Source organism: Pelophylax lessonae (genome assembly GCF_965119305.1).
Source record: "Pelophylax lessonae genome assembly, chromosome: 12".
Classification (NCBI taxonomy): Eukaryota; Metazoa; Chordata; class Amphibia; order Anura; family Ranidae; genus Pelophylax; species Pelophylax lessonae.
The window spans coordinates 129,846,350-129,872,662 of NC_138779.1; the positions used below are offsets into that span (position 1 = coordinate 129,846,350).

The 26,313-nt window shown below is 46.9% G+C and overlaps 1 protein-coding gene across 3 annotated transcripts in view; it reads left to right on the top strand.

Annotated features, from left to right (window-relative positions):
- The first annotated feature begins 18,233 nt into the window (after positions 1–18,233).
- CEP164 (centrosomal protein 164) overlaps positions 18,234–26,313 on the top strand; it is a 191,117-nt gene continuing 183,037 nt past the window's right edge. For all 3 annotated transcript variants that reach the window (XM_082273782.1, XM_082273783.1, XM_082273784.1), the window contains exon 1: positions 18,234–18,327. The gene's annotated coding sequence lies outside the window, so the exon portion shown is untranslated. The remainder of the gene's footprint in view (positions 18,328–26,313) is intronic.

Here is a 26,313-nt window from a genome sequence, read left to right on the forward strand (position 1 = left end):
CTCGGCACACCGGATCCCCTCAGCTCAACTCAGCACTCTCTGGATTCCCAGGCGACACCTCGAGACACCCGCTTTCTCAGACAGGAGGAGAGACAGCCGTCCTCTCCCTCCTGGGACTCTGCTCCCGCCAAAGACACTGTGTCACGCACTTCCCCCAAACTTATATCCACTCCCAGAATCCTTTGCGGCATAATCTGCCTTCTGGGGTAGTTACAAGCTGGGATGTGTCCCCTGATTGGGCTTCCTCCACTGCCCTATGAGAAACCTCTCACTGGAGCCAGTGGGGAGACTCCCCTTCAGCAAACACATCTGGAACCCATGACACCCTGACTAAAAGAAATCATGGCCCTACTGTTAGGCAGACAAGGCCCACTATACATTTACCTAACACCTACCTGTAGGGTGCTACACAGGGTTAATAGCCTTATATATGTGCTGCTTTCTCTCCTTGTACAGGCTGACTGGTCTTGTCTCCATCCCTCCTGTAGATTCCTGCAGGCAGCCTGCAGTGGGCGGAGCCTGCTCGGTCCCTCCTACAGCTCTGCTTTCTGCACAGTCCACATACAACATGGTAATAACGTTAAGGATTCTATTGAAGGCTAAGATTTGGGTTTGGAAAGGATTTGCTGCACACAAAGTGGATCTATATCCTTTGTGGATATTTAAGGATTTATACAAAATGCAAGTTTTTGTGCCCGGAATACAGCTTTAAATGTGAAATTAATTGGGTTTTTTCTTACACATGGATACTCATGTTTAAAGCGGAGCTCCACCCAAAAGGGGAAATTCCATTTCCCCTACAGCTCCTGGGCCAGACCGCCACAGCCAGGAATGACAAACAATAAATAATAAAACTTAGCTGATTGTAAGTATGGGGTCCCCTAGAATGGCACCCCCTTTTACCTAAAATATATTAGCTATTATTACTATGGTATATACTCTAAAACTGATGTTTTACTTTATAGACATGTTTCAATGTGCATCCTCTCCTGATGAAGTGAGCAGTTGCTCACGAAACACGTCAAGTTCATAGGATGCCTAGTTTTCAATCACGTATTTGTATCTGAAATGTTTATATCGCGTTGGAATTATTATCTGCATTGGATTTAATATGATGACTACTGTATCTACTTTTCAATAAAAGTATCAATTATGCTTATTTTGTATTCAGTGGTACACCTCATTTAAAGTCCCAGGGCAAATTTTCCCTTTTTTATGTTCCACTTGAAGCACTACCCCCCCCCCCAACCACATTTCGCATTTAATGATTTTTAGGGGGGGGGGGGTACCTTGTTTTGACAGGTACTTGCTCTCACTTCTAGGCGAACCCGAACAGAAGTTCTTCTCTCCCCGTCCCTTCCTTCATGTCACAGTTCCCAGAAGACTGGCGGACCATTCAGCAGTCACAGCACAACTCGCACGTACGCATTTCGCACACGGATGTGAAGTGGCAAGCTGTCACAGCCGGGTGCCCACAGTTAAAATGGGAGATACCTCCCAACTTTCTGAGATGTGAATGAGGAACACCTATTAGCAAAAGTATGTAGGCGTTAGACACACCCCCTGCCACGCCCCCCTTATAGGAGAATTGTACAAAAAAGACTGATTGGTTAAGCCCACAAGGGCTTTTTTACCACTACAATTCCTTTTTATTGGCTTTTGGAATTTACAAATGCAGAAATGTAGAAATTGGATGAAGGATTTAGCACAGGGAAACACTTTTTGATAGAGAAGTAGTGCATTTTATATACAATTCTATAGATCAGACAAAATGAGGAAGGTGAGAGGGACAGAGGGACTTTGTTCTGAATGAGGGACAGTGCCTCAAAATCAAGGACAGTGGGGAGCTATGGGTTCGGACGACCACATCTCTGGATCCGGGACCCTTTTTTTTGGAGCTGGTAACTTTAAATAAATACTAAAATGACTGGAGCTCCACTTTAAGCACTTCAGCTCCAGGAGGTTTTACCCCCTTAAAGCGGTTGTAAACCCGAAATAAAAAAAAAAAAAACTGCAAGACAAAGGCATAATGAGCTTGTATGCATCGCATACTAGCTCATTATGTATTACTTACCTTAGAATGAAGCCCCGACACGGACCCCCGGACATCGCTGCGGGAGCTGCCATGATTCCTCTGCGATGTGATTGGCCAGAGCCGCGATGACGTCACTCCCGCGCAGGCGCGCAGGAGTGATTTTCCGGCAAGCTTCCAGCTCGCGTGAGCGGCTGCATGCACTGCAAATATCTCCTAAACCGTGCCAGTTTAGGAGATATTAATTGTACCTACAGGTAAGCCTTATTATAGGCTTACCTGTAGGTAAAAGTGTCAAAAAGCGGTATACTACCGCTTTAATGACCAGGTCATTTTTTTCGATTTGGCACTGCGTTACTTTAACTAATAATTGTGCGGACGTGCGACGCTGTACCCAAATATAATTTATGTCCTTTTTTTCCCACAAATAGATCTTTCTTCCTTTGGTATTTGATCACCTCTGCAATTTTTAGTTTTTATGCTATAAACAAAAAAAGCGAAAAGTTTGAAAAAACACAATATTTTTTACTTTCTGCTATAAAACATTCCTAATAAAAAAAAATAAATAAAAAAAATCAAACTTTTTTTATCAGTTTAGGCTAATTTGTATTCTGCTACAAATTTTTGGTAGAAAAAAATCCTAAAAAGCGTATTTTAATTGGTTTACGCAAAAGATATAGCGTTTACAAACTATGGGATCGATTTTTGGACTTTTTATTTATTTTTTTGTTTTTATTAGTAATGGTGGCAATCAGTGATTTTTAGTTGGACTGCGACATTGCAGCGGACAAATATGACACTAAGTGACACTTTTTAAGGACCAGTGACATTAATACAGTAATCAGTACTAAATAATATGCACTGTTACTGTAATAATGATACTGGCAGGGAAGGGGTTAAGTGTGAGCCTGATTGAGCTTACTAACTGTGGGGGGGGGCTCTGTGACAGGCACACAGAGATCGGTGTTTCAGCTTAGCTAAGACACACAATCTCACTGTGCCTGTCTGACAGAAGAGCCGCCTGCTTTGTTTACATAGGCAGGCGGCTCTCCTGTCAGTTTACCCGAAGATCGTGGGAGGCAGGCGACGATCGAGCCCGCTCCTCCCGCGGTCTGGCTCCCGCTGTGTCTAATCCTGCTGTGATAATGTGCACACGCCGTCGAGATCACGTGCACATAATCATGTAGAACTACATGATTACGCGCAGTCGAGCCGCCCTGCCGCAGTAATTCTGCGCGGGGAGGTCGACAAGTGGTTAAAGTGTGTGTAAACCCTAACAAATGAACTTCTTTTGATCCTGCCAGAAACCTTGTAAGCTGACAACATTCTGTGCTCTCTGTTCCTCCTTCACTATTATAAGTTAGCTTTGTTCCCATTTCTCTCTGTACGGACTATAGCTAGGGTTTCCACCCGTCTGGGATTGACCCGGACAGTCCGAGTTTGGAATCATGTGTATGGGTTTCAGACCACCTGAAACCCAGACACAATATTCAGAATGGACTGTGGCTCCCCAAGTAACCAAGTACCACAACTGCTAAGTGCATAGGTGTACACATGGACCCCACCCCCATACAATGACAGAAGAGGAGAGAGGGCTTAATCTGCTCCTCCTGCCTCGACCCCTCTGTCTGCCCACCCACACTTCAATCCCTGGCATTCTGTGCCTCAGAAAAGGGATGTGTGGGCTGGAAGTTTGAAGCTCAGCAACCGGCAGATACATTTTGGATGAAAGTTGTTGATGCCTGAGCCTCCATCCTTGGGTGAGTGAGCTCCCTATCCACTGTCTGTGACAGAATTCTGCCCTCTCACTCCCTTCTCTCTCCTGTCTCTAAGCCAGTGAGTACACTAAGGTAAGTGGGAGGTCTGGTAAGCAGAAACCCCCTTACATCAGAGTCCACAGAGTTCCCCCTTAACTACTTCCGGACCGCAGGCTGCCCCTCCTGCGCGAACCAACATAGGTATATGTCGGTCATGCGCCTGCAGCTTGCGTCATGCGCCTGCAGCGTGTGCCTCCAGCGGCATGCTCCCGCCCCCATTTGTCAGTGGGGACTCCGATGCACGGGGCAGGTGGCTCTGATTGCCGCCTGACACCCGCGATCCCTCCCCGCTGAGAGAGAAGAATGGTCAGCTGTTGTAAACACAGCTGACCGTTCTTCTCTCTGGAATTATCACAGAGTGCCTGCAATCCTTCTATGTGGGATCACAGGTCTCTGTGATCATTTCACAAGCCCCACCCTCATACAGTTAGAAACACGCCCCTAGGTACACATTTAACCCCTTGAGCACTTACTGTGTTAACCCCTTCCCTGCCAGTGTCATTATTACAGTAACAGTGCATATTTTTAGCACTGTTTACTTTAGTAATGTCACTGGTCCCCCCAAAAGTTTTCTAAAATGTCAGTTAGGGGTCCGATCTGTCCGTCGCAATGTCGCAGTCCCGCAAAAAATCACAGATCACCGCCAAAAAAAACAAAAAAAAAAAACAATAAAAATGACATAAATCTTTCCCGTAGTTAGTAGACGCAATAACTTTTATGCAAACCAATCAAAATACGCTTATTGCGATTTTATTTACCAAAAATATGTAGCAGAAAACAAATTGGCCTAAAATGTTAAAAAATTTTGATTTAAAAATTTTTAATTCGGGAATGTCACACACCTGATATTTGCCGGCCATCCCCAGGAGAGGCAGAACGGCGATCTGCCTATGTAAACAAGGCAGATCGCCGTTCTGCAAAGGGACAAGATGGAGCAGGAACGAGGATCTCTGTCTTTCCCCAATCAGTGCAACCCCCCTACAGTTAGTAAGCACCCCCTAGGGACACACCTAACCCTTTGATCACCCCTGATGTTAACCCCTTCTCTGCCAGTGTCATTAGTACATTAACAGTGCATTTTTGTAGCACAGATCACTGAATTAGTGTCACTGGTCCCCAAAAAGTGTCAAAAGTGTCAGTTAGATGTCAGATTTGTCTGCCGCAATGTCGCAGTCTCACTAAAAATCGCTGATCACCGCCATTACTAGTAAAAAAATAAATAAATAAATATAAAAATTGCATTGTTTGTATACGCTATAACGTTTGTGCCTACCTATCCATATATGATTATTGGGATTTTTTTGTTATACCAAAAATACGTAGTAGAATACATAGTGGCCTTAATTAATGAAAAAATTAAATTTTTCACATTTTTTTATTGGCTGTGTTTTTTATGTTTCAATGTTTTTTATTAGATTTTTTGTAAGAAAAAGATATAACAGCGCACTAGGAGCCAACATGGCTCAATCATTGTCTTTGAGGGCATTAAATATCACATAATACACAAAATACAATGGTGCCAATTCAGAAAATTACAATATCAAAAATGAGAAACCAATAAATCAGTAACAGGAACGGTAAGCTCAGGTTGGGCATCCAGCTAATGGAGCAAAAAACATAGAGTCATAGAGACAGTGCCCCCTCCATTGCATGCTGAAGGGCTGGAGGCCTGGGCCTGACCCCCCCCGGCGCCCCTACGGGAACATACTGCGCCCTTGGGAGAGGACGGCCCCCAACCCCCATACCAGGCCCTCTACCAGTGGGGGGCGTAGCCTGTCATCCATGCACTGTCAGATAGTACCAGAGAAAAAGCAAGAAAAGAAGGAATAGGGGGAAAAGGGAAAGACAGAGAAGAAAGGAGACAACAGCAGAGGAGGGTGGCAGGAGTGGGAAGATGGGAAAGAGGAAAGAAACATCAGCGGTCAGTGGAAAAATAGAGGGTCGACACCCAGATCCCGTTCACTCCCTAAGGGGGAGATTTCCCCAACATCTCGTCCAAGGCTACCCATGCTCCCAACCGCCCCTATGAGGGGCTCGCCAGGTACCTTATCCAGGGGTCCCATGTTTTGTCAAACATACGCATCCTGTCATTCAACAACGCCACCATCCGTTCGTTTATCATGATCCAGGTCAGTTTGGCTTTTAAAAGCTCGAAAGGCACTACTGGGGTTCGCCATGAACGGGCTATTGCTATTTTGGCGGACGTGAACACGAAGGCGATAAGGCGCTTGGCGGGTTTAGTAGCCCCCTCCACCGGTTTACCCAAAAGGGCATTTTGGGGATCCTTTATCAAGTTGACTTGGGTCAAGGAGTAAACAAAATTATAGACCCGGATCCAAAACCGTCGGACTTTTGGACAAGTCCACCACGTGTGGAGCACCGTGCCCGCCTGTCCGCATCCCCGAAAACAGTTGGGGGATGCGGTGCTCACCGCCGCCGCCAGCCTGACCGGAACCATGTACCAACGCAAAAATACCTTGAAGTTTGCTTCTATCAAGGAAGTGTTGAGTATGGATCTAGAATTAAACTGCGCTAAAGTGTTCCATTCCGCCCGGTCCAGAGATTCTCCCAGATCCTCCTCCCAGCGTAGCATATACGTTAATTTACTATCGTCTCCATGGAGTATATTATAAATTGTTGATATATAGTTTTTTTGTTTGTCAAGTGTGCGGCAAAGGTACTCCATAGGTGTGGAGGTAGAGATGTCGCTCTTACGCCTGAGGGAGGCCACGAAATGAGAGATCTGGGCGTAGCGAAAGTACTCCCCCTCAGGGAGGGAATACTTCTCCTGCAATTGGGACTTGGTAAGTAGTCCCCGGTGGTCGCATAAATCTGCCAACCTGAGAAGCCCCTTATTCGTCCACCATTCAAATGTCACAGGGGTTAGGCCCGGCGGGAACAAAGGGTTGCCCAGCAGGGGTGCTAGCGGAGCATGGAGGGACTTAAAGGAGTGTCTGCCCGACAGCCTATCCCAAACCCCCAGGGAAAGGGAGAGGGCAGGACAGAGCACTCCCGGCCTGTCCCTGGCCCTTAACCACAACGCGTGGTGGACCGGAACCCCCAGGTGGGTCGCCTCCATGTGCATCCAGATCGGGAGAGGGTCCCGGGAGTGGAAGCGTACCAGATGGGCCAGTTGGGCTGCGTAGTAATATTTTCCCAGCTCCGGGACCCCCAATCCCCCCCTGAGTTTAGGGGTAAAAAGAGTCCGTCTGTTGACTCTGGGCCTCTTGTCCCCCCAAATAAACCTAATAACCGTCCCCTGAAAATCTTTAAGATCAGTCATATTAAGCATTATGGGTAATGTGCGAAACAGGTACAATAGTCTAGGCAATATGTTCATTTTCACCGAATTCAACCTACCGAACCACGACGGGGGGCCAACAGACCAAGCAGCAAGATCTTCCCGTAGTTTTTTGTATAGAGGCGGGTAGTTACATGTATAAAGTGTAGTTATCGAAGCCGTGAGATTGATCCCAAGATATGGCAGTGACCTTTCCTGCCATGCGAACGGAAAGTTGTCTCTGAGGGCAGACAGGGTAGTGTTGTCCAGTGTTAGGTTCAGGGCCCGAGACTTAGAGGGATTAATTTGAAGACCAGAGATGGACGCAAATACTTCCATGTCCTTAAGCAAATTGGGAATAGAAATCAGTGGGGCCGAGAGATACATCAGGATGTCGTCCGCAAACAGGGCGCACTTATGCTCCACCCCCCCACATTGTATGCCCTTGATGTCTGGGTTAGAGCGCAATTTAATTGCTAATGGTTCCAGGGCTAAAATAAATAAGAGCGGGGATAGAGGACACCCCTGTCTGGTACCCCTCCTAATGTTCAGAAAAGGGGATCCGTAACCCTTGATAGACAATTTCGCAACCGGGTCGCTGTATAGTGTACGGACGAGGGATAGAAAGCGTTGTCCAAAGCCAAAGCGCTCCAATGTCAGCAGAAGATATTCCCAGGACAGGGAGTCAAAGGCCTTGTGTAGGTCAAGGGATAACAGCATACCCTTCCTGGGACCCATGCTATCCCAATTAGATTGGAGAGCTGAGATCACGTCTATTGCACGTCGGGTCTGGTCGGGTGCCTGCCGGCCCTGCACAAAGCCGGCCTGGTCCGGATGTATGTATTCCGCTAAGAAGGTGTTGAGCCTAGTTGCCAGCACCTTCGCCATGATTTTGAGATCGACATTGATGAGCGATATTGGCCCGTAATTAAGACAGTCCCCATGGTCTTTGCCCGGTTTCGGCAGCACATGGATATACGCGTTGTTTTCATACGTCGGGATAGGGGTACCTGTTCTAATGGAATTAAAGTAGGAGCAGAGATGGGGGGTCAGAATCTCGTGAAATTTTTTATAGTAATGGCCAGAGAAACCGTCCGGGCCCGGCGCTTTATTAGGGTTAATGGATTTAATGGCTGCCAATATTTCAGTGGTAGAGAACTCTCTATCCATGATCTCCGAATGGGGGGAGGAAAGTCTGGGGAGGGAGATGTCCTGAAAAAAGGCAGTTACCGCGGGCTGTCTAAGCGGTTGCGGTTGAGAATAGAGTTTAGTATAAAAATGGTAGAATTCGTTGACTACCAGTTGGGGGTCCTGTGACCGGAGACCAGACCGGAGTCTCAATTTTGGGAGTGCCGGGGAGTATAGTCTCGGGGCCAGCTTACGAGCCAAAAGCGTATGTGGTTTGTCCCCCAGCGTATAATAGCGATTTCTCGACCAGCGAATGGACTTTTCCGCTCTGGTGGTCAAGCTAAAATTAAGGGCTACCCTCGCAGCGTCAATTTTGTGCCTGATATCCACCCCCGGATTCCTTTTCTGCTCCCTTAGGAGGTCCCGCAGCTCTGCATCTTGACGCGTTATCTCCCCGTCGCGTTCCCTCTTTTTCCGGGAGGCTATCTGGATCAGCTTACCTCTGATCGTCGCTTTATGCGCTGCCCATACTACGGTCGAGGAAGTGTCGGCTGTCGGGTTGTCGAGAAAATATTGGTTCAAGCAGTCGGTTACTTCCTTAAGAATGAGGGGGTCATTCAGCAGGGAGGCGTTGAGTCTCCAGGAGGAAAATTTAGGTTTAGTCCATAAGTCAGAGACAGTCATCGCTACTGGGGAGTGGTCGGACCACGGGGTGGGAATTATTTGCGTCTTCAGTACAAACGGAAGGAGAGCCGACAATGCAAAGAGGTGGTCAATGCGGGCATATGTCTTATGCGCATGGGAGTAGTGGGTGAAGTCGCGTGTCGTGGGGTGGTCATTTCTCCACACATCCACCAAGCCCGTGGAGTGCAGTAAACGAGCCAATTTAACCCCCAGACGCGGGGCATGTTTCAGAGAGGTACGCAAGGCGTCTGACCTATCCATGACCTGGTCCAAGGGAACATTACTGTCACCCCCAAATACTACATGTCCAGTTGCACGTGGCATCACCACGCTCAACATGTCCTGAAAGAATTGTATTTGCCCCACATTCGGAGCATAGTATGAGACAAAGGTTACGTCATGCTCGTTTATTTTGCCCTGGACCATTAGGTATCGCCCCTCCCTGTCCCTGATCACTTCTTTGGGCGTGAATGGGACTCTCTTGGCTATACAGACCGCCACCCCCCGTATTTTATCTTCGCTATTGGACATATAGCAGGTGGGAAATTTAGCGCTAAGTCTTTTGGGCACAGAAGTGCGAGAGAAGTGGGTCTCTTGCAGGAGGAGGACATCAATTCCCTGTTTGTGATAAAATTGAAAGGCTTTCGTTCGCTTCACCGGTGCGTTAAGGCCCTGGACATTATGCGTCAAAATTTTAAAATTACTCGGCAAGAGGTTCGTCATTGTGGTTCGGTAGGTTGTACTCGCCTGAACGTCATGGAGAATGATCCACCTCTCCTCCCCCTCTCCGGGAGTCCCTGGATCGAGCTGAGGGTGCCTGGGTGTCGATTAGCCGCCATGTTGGGGGGGAAAAAGAGAGAGGGGTTAGAAGAAATACAGAATAGTAGAAAAAGGAACACAAAAGAACAAAGAGTCCCCCGCCTTCCCCCCCGTCGCCCATATGGCGGTAGGGGGGGGGCGGAGGATATGCTTGCAATACCAACACAATATGCATCATGAGCTGGTTGTGGGGTCCAGCTCCCCATAAGTATTCGCGAGGTTGCCCACCGCACATAGCCGTGAGCAAGGTCGCAGAGGGTGGCATGCGGAAACAACCCGACTCGCTTCAATCCATGCCATAGAATCGTTTAACTGGAAGGGAAAACACAGTAACACAATAAACAATCATTTCACAAATCATAGGTCCAATCCAGTGGGAGACCCACGTGTCCCCAGATAACCCTCTGTCACCGGCCAACCTCAACATGGTCAACCGGCAGAAAGAGAGAAAAAAAAAAAAAAAAGGGGGGGGGGGACCCCCCTCCCCAACCTTTCCACTCCAGCAGGAGCCGTAGCTCTACATCCCACAGGGTGGGGAGGCCGTAGCGGCTATGTCCCAACAGCAGTGTCCAGAGATTATCGAAATCCAAAGTTGGTCCCCAATCAAAAAGAAGTAGAGTGGAAACCCTCGAGTTCAGGGAGCCTAAGTTCTCAGTGAGGGCTTACAGCAGGAACTCTCCGGTGCAGTGGGGCTGACAGATCAACAGCCGTTTAGCCTAGTCCACAGTCAGGGTTCAGCCAAAAACCGAAGGCAGATGAGGACATGAAAAAAAACAAAACATGTTGGTCCCCACTCAAAAAAAACAAGTAAAGTGAAGCAACTGGGCCGTAACGTCTCACGGCGGGGTGCGTGACTTAGTATTACCCCTCTTGGCCGGCTGTGACCACAAAGGCGACAGTGGTCGGGAAGGCTCCTCCGGGGATCCCCGCGGGGACCTGGCCGGGGGGGCATCCCGTGAAATGATGCCCAGATCCAGAAGGACATCCTCGCCCTCATGAAAATTGGAGAAGGAGTAGGATCTCCCCTTAAATGAAAAAGACAGTCTGAACGGATAGGACCAGCGATACTTAATCTGGCGGTTAATCAGATGAGTCAGTAGCGGTTTCAGAGTGCGTCTTTTTTGTATAGTTGCCTGAGATATGTCGGCGAACAACTGCACGGGGTGGTCAAGTAGAGTGACATCATTGCGGTAGCGGGCTGCTGCCATGACTTTTTCCTTGATCCTATAAAAATGGGGTTTCACAATGACATCACGTGGCAACCCATCAGAGCGCGGTGCCGTCAGGGCCCTATGGAAGCGATCAAGCTCCAGGTGGTGCGGGGAGATTTCCGGAATGAGATCAGTCATTAGAGTGTGAATAGCCGGTTCAAGATCAGTAACCGACTCAGGAAGGCCTCTGATTCGAAAATTATATCTGCGAGATCTGTTTTCAAGATCCTCAATTTTTGCCTGGGCTTCAACCAATTGATCCTGGAGTGTGACAATCAGCTTATGATTTTGGTTAACTCTTTTAACAGTCCCATCCATTTTAGATTCTATAGATTCTAGCCTGCCTCCAATTTCTTGAAAGTCCCCCTTCATGCCTGCAGCAATGGTGGCACAGGCCTTGGAAAGTTCCTGTTGCAGCAGGGCCGAAAATCTGGCAATGAGCACAGAGTCCCCAGAATATGAGGGCTGGGGAGGAGGGGGAAGGGCTGCAGAGCTGCCCTGGCTCAGGGCTAACTCCGCGATGTCCGCCATCTGTCTGTCCAAGGAAGATGTCGGGGAAGGAACCCCCTCTACCTCCCCATCTAGTGAGGCCTGGTATGGGGAGAAGCCATGGGATGTGGCCTGTGGGGATTGGGATCCGGTCCCTTGGGAGGAGAAGGGATCTCTCACCTCTGCCATCCCGGAGATCACAGGTGATGGTGGGTGCCCCGCTCCGCTGGGGGATGCTGTAGTGGTGGTCCCCAGCTTCGGGGAGGCTGGTGGCTTGGCGCTGCTGTTGTGAAGTGGGCCGCCTCGTGCAGCCGAGCCGCGGGTCGCGGCCATCTTGGATCGCTGTGAAGGCTGAGGCTGGCTTGGAGACGACAGGCGCTGTTTGCCGGGAGGATATGCCGGCGTGGACTGCTTTTTTTTGCTCCCTCCTGGGTTCCTGCGGTGCATCTCACCCTCGCCTACGCTCCGCTGCTGCCCGTGGGTCCGATCTCCAGCTTCTACCGCCCGTTTTAGCTGTGAAGACGGCGGGTTGCGCGGAGCCCGGTCAGATCATGTCCTGACTCGGCGCCGCGCGCATGCGCACTGGCTGTGTTTTTTATAGCAGAAAGTAAAAAATATTGTTCTTTTTCAAAACAACAATGATGAAATACCCCCAAAAGAAAGCTCTATTTATGGGAAAAAAGGACATCAATTGTATTTGGGTACAGCATCGCATGTCCGTGCAATTGTCAGTTAAAATAACGCAGTGCCGAATCGCAAAAAAATGGCCTGATCATTAAAGAGGTTGTAAACTCGTTCAAAAAAAATATTTTTTTTTTACAACCTGCAAGAGAAAGACATAATGAGCTAGTATGCATCGCATACTAGCTCATTATGAAATACTTACCTTAGAACGAGCCCCCGCCATGCCGCTCTCTTACCTGTATGACGAGCGACATGTTCAGTCGCCCGTCTTCCGGGATCGCGGCATCCAGCCATCTGATTGGCCGGAGCCGCGGTGACGCCACTCCCGCGCATGCGCGCGGGAGCCGACGGTCACGGCACGGGGCTCTGAAGGAACGGCACGATCAGCCGTTCCTTCAGAGCGCATGCGCCAGTGACGTCACTGGCTGCATTAAAGGTAAATATCTCCTAAACCGTACATGTTTAGGAGATATTTACAGTACCTATAGGTAAGCCTTATCATAGGCTTACCTATAGGTACAACTTCCTGAGGAGGGTTTACTTCCTCTTTAAGGGTAAAACTTTCTGGTCCAGAAGTGGTTAACCGGACCCAAAAACTTACAGGACCCTTTACTGCACCATGGCTGCTCCACACATGTATGAACTGACTCCATTGGAAGCCGGTCACATTCACATGGTATGCGATATGGATGCATTTAAAAACGCATCCAATTTGCATAAGTGTGAACTCACCCTTAGTGTAAACCAATCAAAAAAATAAATATATGAAGGTAACAGCAACATTCGCTGATATCTGAATAGCCTGTTTTATAGTAAATTAAAGTGTAGGCTGGGGATTAAAAATTGGAGGATAGGCAGGATTTTTAATGCAGAGGAGACATGCTTTGTCTCTTCTGCATTAAAGGGTAACTCCATATTCGTGGGGGGAAAAAATAGTAAATAAAGAAAAAACAATATAGCGTATACAATAGTGACACAAATCATATTGTAATTGAATGTTATTAAAAATGACCTTTCCTTTACAATTTGCAGCTGTTGTAATTTTCTGAAAATGCAATGCAATATGGCTACCTGGAGCTGCTCTGTACACAGACTGTATACTGACGACATCCCAGAAACATCATTTCCTGCTTGTGTGATTGGCTCACCGATTTTCCCAGAAGTCTGCACTAAGATACAAGTCAGATTTCAGGCATCCCCTGCAACAAAAATGTCATTTCTGGTGAGATGCTCCCAATAGGAACACATCTAAAGGGATGCAGACCCAGCAGGTAGTAATCTGCAACAAAATGTTTTAAAATCCTTGTAATGTACAGAGATCCCCCAGAGGGGAATGTTTTTCCTTAGCAAAAGTGGAGTTTGGGAGTGTGATGCGAGAATCCTGCAAAGCCATATGCGAACTGCTGGGGGTGTCAATACAAAGTTAATGACACCCCCAGATCAGTTTGCATATCGCAGTGCAAACTGTTAATTTGGACAGGGTGTGAACAGCCATGCAATCCGATTCTGGCGCGGACCAAAAAAGGGTCCTGAACGAGTTTGGTCCGAATGTGATGCCATACAATCTGTATGGCTGAATTTGCATCGCACAGACATCGCATGTGATTTGCAGCAGTGTGATGACTTTGCTTCAGTGTGAACCCACCCTAAAGCTTCTCACCTTCCTGCCCGCCCCTCTACAGTAAGTTGCGCAGATGTAGAGTTTCAGGGACGGCGCTGGATCGCTGGATTCAAGGTGAGTATAGCTCCGCTTTCTACACTAAATGGATCCTCTTTCACCCTTCCTACATATGAGACTATCCTGAGTTTGAATACTTACATGTGAGCCATTCGAGCCACCCATCTGTGAGCAGTATGAGCAGTATGCTAATTGCTTCTGATGTTTATAAGAGTTGCTCCTAGTATGTGTGGTCTGTCATGAGTGGCCCAAGCAGAGAGCCATCCATCCATCCATGGGAAGCATCTATAATGGACCTCTTATGTTTTGGGGTCTAGTTTTCCGGTAAACTGATTGGTGTGATGGTGGCTGGGAGCACTGGATTGGTGGAGGTGGTGCAAAGGATACACTTCATAGTGGACTTTTTACTTTATGGGCTCTTTCACACAGGCGGACCATTCAGATCCGCCTGTCAGTTTTTTTGGCGTGGCGGATCTGAACGGTCACCCCACGCATCTCTATCGGCATCGGATGTCAGCGGAGACCAGTGGCGGCCGGTGTGTTGGGGACGCCGCCCCCCCATCCATGCATCCGGCCCCCTAATCTGCATGCGGGGCGCCAGACACATGGAGTTTAATGGGGTTTTTTTTTTCTGAAGCACGTGATTAGAGCCAGAGGCTCTAATAGGCTTCAGTAAAGGGTGGACCCGGGGCGCAGAGCAGTGCGCCCCGGCCCACCCATTGTGTGACAATAGCGAATGAATATTCACTATTGTCACACGGATCCTCCTCCTGGCCAATTAGGAAGCGGGTCCGAGACCCGTTCCTGATTGGCCGAACAGCGAAACTTTGCCATTGGCCGAGGAGGAGGAGGACGACGACGGGAGACGCGGGGAGACTGAGGAGAAGCCGCTGCCGCTGGATCAGGTAAGTGAACTGGTCATTCTCTGCACACTGTGGCACTCTGCTGTGATTGGGGGCATGCTGTGGCACTCTGCATTGATTGGGGGCACGCTGTGGCACTCTGCATTGATTGGGGGCACGCTGTGGCACTCTGCATTGATGGGGGGCACGCTGTGGTCACTCTGCATTGAAGGGGGCACGCTGGTCACTCATTTTTCTGTCTGCACCCCCCCCCCAAAAAAAATTTTGAGCACCAGCCGCCACTGGTGGAGACATGTCCGCTGACATCCGATCAGTCAAATCTGGACAGATGGAAACCCTATTTTACATCCATCCAGCGGATCGGATCGGATGGGATCGGATGAGAACGGACAAACGGTCCATTCCCATTCGATCCCCCCATAGAGATGCATGGGGACCTGACAGCTGTGTGTCCGCATACAGCATGGAGACACAGCTGTCCTCCTGCTGCTCAGCGGGGGATCGGCGGATCCCGTACGACGGACTCCAGGTGTGAAAGAGCCCTTAAGGTTTTTTTTTTTTAAATTTTACATCAGAACTTGTTGAATTTGTGCACTTGTTTATTGACAAAGGGATCTGTGTGGGGGTACCTCCGCATGACCGTGCTCTCTTTGAATTGTGGCAGTGAGCATGGGGAGAAGATCCCCGGCTTGCTGCCACAAGGAAGGGGGGGGTGGATTGGGGGGAGAGGGGTCTGATCCTAAACATGTTACACGGAACACCCTAAATATGGGTGTGACATGTTCAGAATGGTGAACTTATTCTTTAAGCAGGCCATAGACGGTTTGAACTTGGATACGACTAGCCTGTCGGATTTTCCATGCAATTATTACCAGTGGCTATAGCCTCTAGCAATAATCACTGTGTTCTTCCAGCAGGTACTGCTTTCCCCACTGGGAGAGCACAATAGCTCCGTGGGAGGCCAGTCAAGTTCCCCCACCCCAAACTCGCTCATCCATGTCTTTCTGGACCTTGCTTTGTGCACTGGTCCAAATCATTTGGTGGAGGGGGGATTATGGTGTGTGGTTGTATTTCAGGGGTTGGGCTTGGCCCCTTAGTTCCTGTGAAGGGAACTCTTAAGGCGTCAGCATACCAAGACATTTTGTACAATTTCATGCTCCCAACGTTGAGGGAACATTTTGGGGATGGCCCCTAACTGTTCCAACATGTCTGTGCACCAGTTTACAAAGCAAGGTCCATAAAGACATGGATGTGGGAGTTTGGGGTGGAGGAACTTCCAGGGCTGTCTTTAACACAGGGCAAAACGGGCAGCTGCCCCAGGTCCAGTCATTGTTGTAGGGCCCAAAGCAGCTGCCCCTTAGGCCCGCACTGCCCACAAATAGTTGAAAAGTGGATTTAAGAGGGTCCAAGAAAATGTTTGCCCAGGGTCCAATCAATATTAAAGACGCCCCTGGGAACTTCACTGGCCTGCACAGAGTCCTAACCTCAAAATGATAGAACACCTTTGGGGTGAATTAGAGCACAGACTGCGAGCCAGGCCTTCTCTCCAACATCAGTGCCTGACCTCACAAATTCTCTTCTGGAAAAATGGTCAAACATTCCCATAGACACTCCTAAACCTTGTGGACAGTCTTCCCAGAAGAGTTGAAGTGGGTATTGCTGCAAAGAGTTGGCCAACTCAATATTGAACCCTACGACTGGGATGCCATTAAAGTTCATGTGCATGTAAAGGCAGGTATCCCAATACTTTTGGTAATACAGTAAAACCTTGGATTCCGAGCCTAATTTGTTCCGGAAACATGCTTGTAATCCAAAGTACTCTTATATAAAGCACATTTCCCCATAAGAAATAATAGAAACTCAGATGATTCCTTCCACAACCAATCATTCATAAGTCCTTCAGGCAATCCTTCAGGCAATAGTCCATATAAAAAGATTTTAGCAATGTGATCGGAAACCATAAAATGTCCATCTACAAATGGCAGCCTCCACAAGGGGATTAGAAGCAAAATCCAGCAGGATCTACAGAGTATAAAAGAGAAGAGAGGCGTCTATAAGTGTAACAATATGATTCCATTTAATGAAGGTTCAACATTTAGCAACTCACATGGTTGATGGTTAAAAGAGGCACATCTAAGTATGCAGGCCTCCGGGGTAAAGCTGTCCACATAGACCATCCTCCACACCGCCAGCTCTTACCACTGTCAGTCTGCAGCTGTGACCGGGAAGACTACCCTGCAGTAGAGCGATCTGAAAATGAACCTTGATGCGCTCGTGGAGCGCACCATGGAAGGAATTACGTTGATGGCCTATCCATGTGGACAGCTTTACCCCGGATGCCTGCATACTTAGATGTGCCTCTTTTAATCATCAACCATGTTAGTTGCTAAATGTTGAACCTTCATTAAGAGTCAGTTCACACTAGCGCGACTTGTCAGCCTGACAAGTCACGCTCCCTCGCGGTCCATTGACCGCTACCGGAACCGTCTAATAGGAGCGACACAAGTCGCTCTGACTTAGAAAAAGGGTCCTGTACTACTTCGGGCGACCTCGGAGCGACTTGCATAGACTTCCATTATGTGAAGTCCATGCAAGTTGCTCCAAAGTCCTGGTGCATGGCAATGCACAAGTCGCCCCCGAAGTAGTACAGAGTCGTGTCGTCCCAGTGTGAACCGACTCTTAATGTAACCATATTGCTACACTTAGAGGCGCCTCTCTTCTCTTTTATACTCCATTGTGATGCTACATGATGCTACTTATCAAGACATCTCTTGCCTATCAAGTCAAATTTTATTAAAATATTTTGCTTGTCTTGCAAAACGCTCTCAGACCAAGTTACTCTCAATCCCAGGATTTACTGCATAGTGTGTGTCCAGTTTTACTGACATGTCAAAGTTGAAAGGCAGTAAACATTCCTCCTCTCTAACGTTCTTGGTCCCTCGCTGGCATCTTCTCCCCGAGAGTCGGTCTTTGGACATCACTATTGGCCGATGCGGGATCATTCTGGCGCTAAGGGACCGCGCTGGCTATGTGAGCAGAGCTGCGCATGCGCAGCTCAGTGTAAGTGCTGCAGAACCCTGTGAGTAGGCAGGTAGGTGTCCTTTATAGCAGAGGAGACATTGCTGCTCTCCTGGGATTGTAGCCTGCTCTTGTAGTGTTGTACAATGCCTTCACTTCCCCTTCAAGGTTTGTATTGGTGATGTGGAAGGGAGAGGACTGATCGGATACCGGTCCGCTTTCTCTAATCCCTCTGTATCAGAAGACGTTTCACACTCCAGGGAAATATCTCTACACCCGCCCCGGCCTATTCCCCACACCTGAGCCCGCTAGCGCCCTCCTATGTCTGTATATATCAGTGCTCTCACTGTGCTCACTATACAGTAGTACACCAGTCTGTGGATCGGGCTCAGACTACATCTCCCGACAGGCAGTGCGGTGTGACGCCACGACTCCTCCTTCCATTGACCATGCAAGAGGTGAGCCACAAGGAGCTGGCAAAACAGCCAATGACAGATTTGAGAGGGGGCGGAATGATTCCCCAGGGGGCAGGACCGGAAGTGAATGCTGTTGCTATTGCGGGGCAACGCAGGAAGCGTCCCTGGAAGCAGAACTGATGGTGAGGCGAGCAAGTCCTGCACGCAGGTCAGTATAGAATATACAGTACTATGTCAGGTATAGGCTGGTCCGTATATAATGTACAGTACAGTGTCAGGTATAGACTGATCAGTATAGAATATACAGTTCTATGTCAAGTATAGGCTGGTCAGTGTACAATGTACAGTGCAGTGTCAAGTATAGGCTGGTCTGTATATCATTTACAGTATGGTGTCAATTATAGACTGGTCAGTAAATAATGTACAGTACGGTGTCGGGTATAGAATGGTCAGCATATAATGTACAGTACGGTGTCAATTGTAGACTGGAAATTATATAATGTACAGTGCGGTGTCAGGTATAGATTGGTTAGTATATAATGTACAGTACGATGTCAGGTACAGACTGGTCAGTATATAATGTACAGTTCAGTGTCAGATATAGGTTGGTCAGTATATAATGTACAGTTCAGTGTCAGATATAGGTTGGTCAGTTTATAATGTACAGTGCAGTGTCAGGTATAGATTGGTAAGTATTTAATGTATAGTACGGTGTCAAGTATAGACTGGCCAGTATATCATTTACAGTATGGTGTCAGGTATAGACTGGTCAGTAAATAATGTACGGTGTCGGGTATAGAATGGTTAGCATATAATGTACAGTACAGTGTCAGTTGTAGACTGGACATTATATAATGTACAGTGCAGTGTCAGGTATAGATTGGTCAGTATATAATGTACAGTACGGTGTCAGGTATAGACTGGTCAGTATATAATGTACAGTGTCAGGTACAGACAGGTCAGTATATAATGTACAGTACTGTGTCAGGTACAGACTGGTCAGTATATATTGTACAGACTGGTCAGTATATAATATTCAGTACAGTGTTGGGTATAGACTGGTCAGTATATAATGTACAGTGCAGTATCGGGTACAGACTGCTCGGTATATAATGTACAGTAAGATGTCGGGTATAGACTGGTCAGTATATCATGTACAGTGCAGTGTCAGGTATAGATTGGTTGGTATATAATGTACAGACTGGCCAGTATATTATGTACGATGTTGGTATATAGTGTACAGTACTGTGTCAAGTATAGACTGGTCAGTCTATACTATACAGTATGGTGTCAGGTATAGACTGGTCATTATATAATGCACAGTGTCACATACCGACTGGTCAGTATATAATGTACAGTGCAGTGTCGGGTAAACACTGGTGAGTCTATAATGTATAGTATGGTGTCAGGTATTGACTGATCAGTATATATTTTACAGTACAGTGTTGGGTATAGACTGGTCAATATATAACGTACAGTACGGTTTCAGGTACAGACTGGTCAGTATATACTGTACAGTACAGTGTCAGGTATAGACTGGTCGTTATATAATGTACAGGATGCGGTGGGGGTATAAACAGGTTGGTATATAATGTACAGTACTGTGTTGGGGGTATAGACTGGTCGGTATATAATGTACAGGACGGTATCAGTTATGGACAGTGCAGTCTGAGGTATAGTCTGGTCGGTATATAATATACAGTATTGTGTCGGGGTACAGACTGGCCAGTATATAATGTACAATATGGTGTCAGGTTTAGACTGGTTAGTATATAACGTACAGTGCAATATCAGGGTATAGACTGGTTAGTATTTAATGTACAGACCAGGCCGGTATATAATGTACAGTACGATGTCAGGTATAGACTGGTCGTTATATAGTCTGGTCGGTATATAATATACAGTATTGTGTCGGGGTACAGACTGGTCAGTATATACTGTACTGTAAAGTGTTAGGTATAGTCTGGTTGTTATATAATGTACAGTACGTTGTGAGGCTTTAGATTGGTTGGTATACAATAGTAAAGTACTGTGTCAGGGTATAGTCTGGTCGGTATATAATGTACAGCATGGTGTCGGGTATTGACTGGTTAGTATATAATCTACAGTACGGTGTCAGGGTATAGACTGGTCAGTGTATATAATGTACAGTATGCTGCCGGGGTATAGACTGGTCCGAATATAATGTACAGTATTCGGTTAGGGTATGGACTGGTCGGATCGGTATATAATATACAGTACGGTGTCGGGGTACAGATTGGTTGGTGTATAATGTACAGTACTCTGTCGAGTTATAGACTGGTCAGTATATAATGTACAGTACGGTGTCTGGGTACGGACTTGTTGGTATATAATGTACAGGACGCTGTCGGGGTACAGACTGGTCAGTATATAATGTATCGTGTTGGGGTATAGACTGGTCAGTATATAATGTACAGTACTGCGTCGGGGTACAGGCTGGTTGATATATTGTACGGTGTCGGGGTGCTCCCTGTGAATAGGACTCTCTTAGGCCCCGGTCACACTGTTGGACTGTGTTACTTCATGTTGTTGACATGCTTTGTGTTAATCATCCTGTTCATATTAAAGGGCAATCTAGTGCACCAATATTAAGAAAAAGGTCTATTCAGAATTTATGGCTGTGCAGTGCTTGTCCAAGTATATCAGAGCATTGCCGTGCGTTGTGCTGTGCTGTGGAATGAATAGCACCGTATCACACCAATGTGCATTACCATGTATTGCAGTAAAACTGTAATTAACCCGCGAAAAACAAACAAACAATAAAAATCTTCTCCCTGCAAGTTTATAATATGCTAGTATGCATCGCAATCTAGCACATTATGAAAGACTTAACTAAAAACAAAGCCCTCCAGCAGCGCGCTGTCACATCTGACAGGGCTTTCATCTTCACCCGGTCTTCCTTCCAGGTGTGTGAACTGTGCCCATCTGTTTGGCTGAGCCACAATGTTGTCAAGTCTGCAGCACGGCTCTCTCAATGGACGGAATGAAGTCCATTGAGAGCGTAGTGCGCATGCGCCAGTGAAATCACCGGCACTGCTTAGGTATGTATCTTCTAAACTATACATGTTTAGGAGATATTTATTTTAGGCTTACCTGTAGGTATAAATAAAAAACACCTTTACTACTACATTAACATAGTGGAATAGTATGGGCAAGGTCTTAGGTGATAAGGAGCACCTACTGAGAAGGTAGATGACACCCAGAACAGCGGCAATGTTCTGGACTGCTCAGTGCACACATTCTAATCAATGAAGGCTCAGAAGGCAGAGATGGGCTGGCAGCAGGCATCATTTCCTGAGGAGCCAGCTTTTCTGTGGACCATTTCCATCTCTGTAATTGCTATATTAGCTCTATGTACAGTGACTGTGCACTCCTTATGTACAGATGGGAGAACCGTTTATGAGATGAGAATGAAGTGCCACGTACACAGGTAGCTAAATATGCATTGTAAACATGGGGCTGTTCAGCTGACACTGGACTTTACAGATAGGAATATATGCCAAGAATCAGTTTCAGGATGCTAGAAAAGTGCAAACATCTAAATCCCATCCTAGGAATTGCACCCAGCATACAGGACAAGAGAAGTGCTACTGTGCGTTGTCCATAAATACTGAATAAGCACAGATACTGAGAATTATATCCAGCATACAGGACAAGTAAAGTGCTACTGTGCGCTGTCCATACATATAGAATAAGCAATGAAACAGAGAATTTGTCAGGGCTGGGCTCGCAGCAGCTCTCTTCTCTGTGCTTAGGCTGCTTAGCTGTTGGTTAATTGTCAGCACTCATTGTTTACTCAGTGGATCACCTGGTTATCATTATCTGCTGGTCCATCCCGCCTACAGCCAGCCCCTTCTGGCTATTTAGGCTGCCTTGCTTATTCCTTTGCTGCCTTCGCCTGGTCAACATATCTGGAGTTTCTCTGCTTTGTTCCTATTCCTGTTCCTCTGCATCCGACTACGCTGATTTCTGGTTTCCTGATTACTGGCTTGTTTGACTTTCCATTTTGGCTTCCCACCTATGGCCTTTGTTTTGATTACGTTTACTATTCTGTACCATTTTTATAATTACATTAAAGGTGTGATTTTACTGCATTTCCTGTCTCAGTCTAATTCATGGTTCCTGACAGTAGGCGAAGGCCATGAATTCAGAAGATGCAGGCAAACCACCTGGTGGTAATATTTTTCCCAGATTGGATGAGCAGGACTACTGCATGGATCAGTTTGCCATAATGTTACAGACGTTCCTGATTCACCTGGATCTTCCTACTGTGGCTGTTCCTGTACAACTAGTGTTGCAGGCCGTCCTTGGTGCTGCTCCTGTCTCTGTGCAAACAACCGCCTAAAATGTTACCTCTGTAAGAGGTATGTCTGGTTCCACCCCACTTCCACAGGGTTTTGGGGGTGATCCAGTTCAATGCAGAGGGTTTCTCAACCAGGTTGGGATATATTTTGAGGTGCTGTCCCAGGCGTTCTCCACGGACAGAAGCAAAGTAGGCTTCATTATTTCTTTACTTTCTAATAGAGCCTTGGCCTGGGCAAACCCTCTATGGGAGCCTCCCATTGTCCTGAGTTACTCTGAGTTTGTGGCTTCCTTTAAAAGGATATTTGATGTTCCTGCTCACTCCACTTCTGCTACCAAGAGCCTCATGTCCATCAAATGGAGTACGAGAATTGTTGTCGATTACGCCATTGAATTCCGTACTCTGGCAGCGGAGGTTGCTTGGAACAATGAGACCCTCATAGCTACTTTTTCTCATGGGCTCTCGGATTACAATACAGATGGGATAGCAGCACCAGACAAACCTATGGAGTTCAAGAAGATAATCACGTTTGCCATTCACATTGACTCCAGACTCAGAAAGAGACCTTTCTTTAAGGAGTGTTTGCGGATGCCTCCTGTACGTTTGGCTCCGAGCTTTGTATTCCCACCCTTGCCTCCCTCACCTCCCATGACTCCTGGTACCAAGTCCACCACTGAAGTAGAACCCATGCAGTTGGGCTTCATATGTCTCTCTGCGGAGGAGAGGGCTTTTAGAAAGAGGGAGAGATTGTGCCTTTATTGTGGCCAGGCAGGTTACATATTGAAGTCTTGTCCTACCTGTCCGGTAAACGCCCACACCTGAGGTCCTGTAGGGAACAGACCTTAGGTGGCGTTTTTGCATCCCCAGTTATCCTAAAGGATAAGCCTCTAGTTCTGGTTACCCTTTCTTGGTCTGAGTCGTCCATTGATACACAGGCTCTAATCAATTCTGGGGCTGCAGGCCTGTTCATAGAAAGTGCTTTTGTGTCAAAGCACTCAATTCCGCTGCAGCTTCGTGCCACTCCACTTGCCATTAAGGCTATCGATGGGAGACCTTTGCAGCCTGCCCATGTGACTCATGAGACTGCTCCATTGACCATGGCTGTAGGGGCTCTTCACCATGAGATAATCTAATTTCAAGTCATTTCCTCGCCTCATTACCCGGTGGTCATTAGTTATCCTGGGTTACAGAGGCACAACCCCTCTTTTGATTGGCATTGTGCTGAGGTTCTTTCCTGGTCGCCACAATGCAGTAAGATATGTTTTCAGAAAGTGGTTAAGGTCTTGTGCACCTCTTCACTCTCCTCCTTGCCAGAGGAGTACCGCAAATTTAGCGATGTCTTTGGCAAAGATCAAGCCGGTGGTTTACCTCCACACCGGTCGTATGATTGTGCATTTGACCTGTAACCTGGTGCCATGCCTCCTCGTGGCCAGGTCTACCCTTTGTCTGTCTCGGAGGATAAAGCCATGGAGGACTATGTTGCCAATTCACTTTCTCAAGGATTCATCCGCATGTCCTTGTCTCCTGCCGGTGCTGGCTTCTTCTTTTCAAAATAGAAGAGTGTTGAACTGAGACATTGTATCGATTATAGGGGTCTCAATCGCATCCCTATTAAAAATGCTTATCTGATTCCATTAATTACAGAAGCTCGGTTTGAAAGGTGCATACAATCTTGTGAGGATCAAGGAGGATGGCGAATGGAAAACTGCATTTAATAACAGGACCAGACATTACGAATACCTCGTAATGTTGTTTGGTCTATGCAACGCTCCTGCAGTTTTTCAGGAACTCATCAACAAGAGATATGTTGCAGCAGTGTATGGTGGTTTATCTCAACAATATTCTCAAATATTCAAAACCCCTAGAGAGCCTTCACACAGATGTCTCCCGTGTACGCTACAAAGGTTGAGAGATAATAACCTGTATTGTAATTTGGAGAAGCGCAAGTTCCATCGTGAACAGGTTAAATTTCTGGGTTATGTCATTTCTACTGCTGGTTTTTTGATGAACCCAGAGAAACTATCTGCAGTTCTACAGTGGCATTGGCTCGAAGGTGTACATCTGCTACGTTTTTTTGGCTTTTCAAATTATTATCAGAAATGTATTCATAACTAATCTTCTCTGGACAAACCCCTGACTGATATGACCAGGAAAGAAAGCAACCCACATAATTGGTCTCCGGATTCTATTAAAGCCTTTGAGTCTCTTGAAGCTGCCTTAATTTTAACTTCTGTGCTGGCACATCCTGATCCTACATTACCCATCATGCTTGAGGTTGATGCGCCTGAGACTGGAGTAGGCGCCCTTCTGTCTCAACGTCCTAACTCTGAGATCGCTATGCATCCTTGTGGCTACTTTTGTAAGAAATTGTCTCCTGCAGAATGCAATTACGAAATTGGGGACAGAGAATTTCTAGCTATCATTTTAGCTCTTAAAGAATGGAGGCATCACCGCAAGGGTACCACTGTGATGGTCCTCATTTTGACTGACCATAATAATCTAACATTCTTGTTGGAGGCTAAACGCTTATCTCCCAGAAGGGCAAGATGGTCTCTTATTCTGTCAAGCTTCAATTACAAAGTCTAATTTTTACATGGTACTAAGAATGTAAGGACTGATGCATTGTCAGGACAGTTTTCCTACTCCTGTGATCACTCCAGATCGCATTCTAGCCGCTATTTGCACTAGTCTCTCTTCACCTTGGGTGACAGAATTCTTGCTGCTCAGATCTATTCTTCTTCTGAAAAACCTTGTGACCGCTGCTTTGTCCCCGAGAATCTCGGCACTGCTTTGCTCCAGACATATCATTTTCCCAAGGCAGCTGGTCACCCTGGGAAGAATCAGCTCATCTGGTCTATTCCTCAACAATTCTGGTGGCCTAGTCTCTGCACTGATGTAACCGCTTTCGTAGCTGCTTCTTCCATGTGTGCTCAGAGAAGGACAGTATGACACCTTCAAGTGGGCCTCCTACAACCCATACCCAATGGAGAGAGAGCCCCTGGACCCTTTTGTCTATAAATTTTATATCTTTATACCTAACTCCCTGGGCAACACAGTTATTCCTATGGTGGTTGACCGAATCTCGAAGATGTCTCATTGTATTCCACTTAAAAAGTTGCTTACATCCAAAGAACTGGCATTCACTTTTGCTCGGGAGGTCTTTTGGTTATATGGGCTATCCAAAGTTATCATCTTGGACAGGGGTAGCCAGTTTGTTTCCAGGTTTTGGCGAGCCTTTTGTGCACAGTTGGGAATTCAGCTTTCCTTCTCCTCAGCGTATCACCCACAGTCCAATAGGGCCGCAGAACGAGCCAACCAAGCTTTGAAACAGTTCCTATGTTGCTTTATTTCTGACCACCATAACAACTGGTCAAACCTCTTTCCTTGAGCGGTGTGTCCTTACAATAGTGCCATCAATGCCGCTTACCGTTTATTCATGGCAAATTATGGTTTCCAGCCATCCATGTTGCCTGACACATGTGTTCCTCAAAGAATTCCTGCATTAGAGGCATATCTCTGTGATCTCTGTTCCAGTTGGGTGCAGGTCCAAGAGTCCTTTCACTGTGCCAGTGATAGGTACAGACTCCATGCTGACCGCTGACGCCTACCTGCCCCTTCCTAATAGGTCGGGGAGAGGGTCTGGCCGAACAAGAAAAATCCTGAGAATAACAACACCCAGCATACTGAATAATGGAAGTGCTACTTTGTACTAAATAAAAGTACAGACACTTTAAAGCAGAACTAAAGGTTGAATTGATTGGACATTGGTGTCCAAACCGCTGGCAATAAAAGTGAGTACACCCCTAAGTGAAAATGTCCAAATTGGGCCAAAATAGCCATTTTCCCTCCCCGGTGTCATGTGACTCGTTA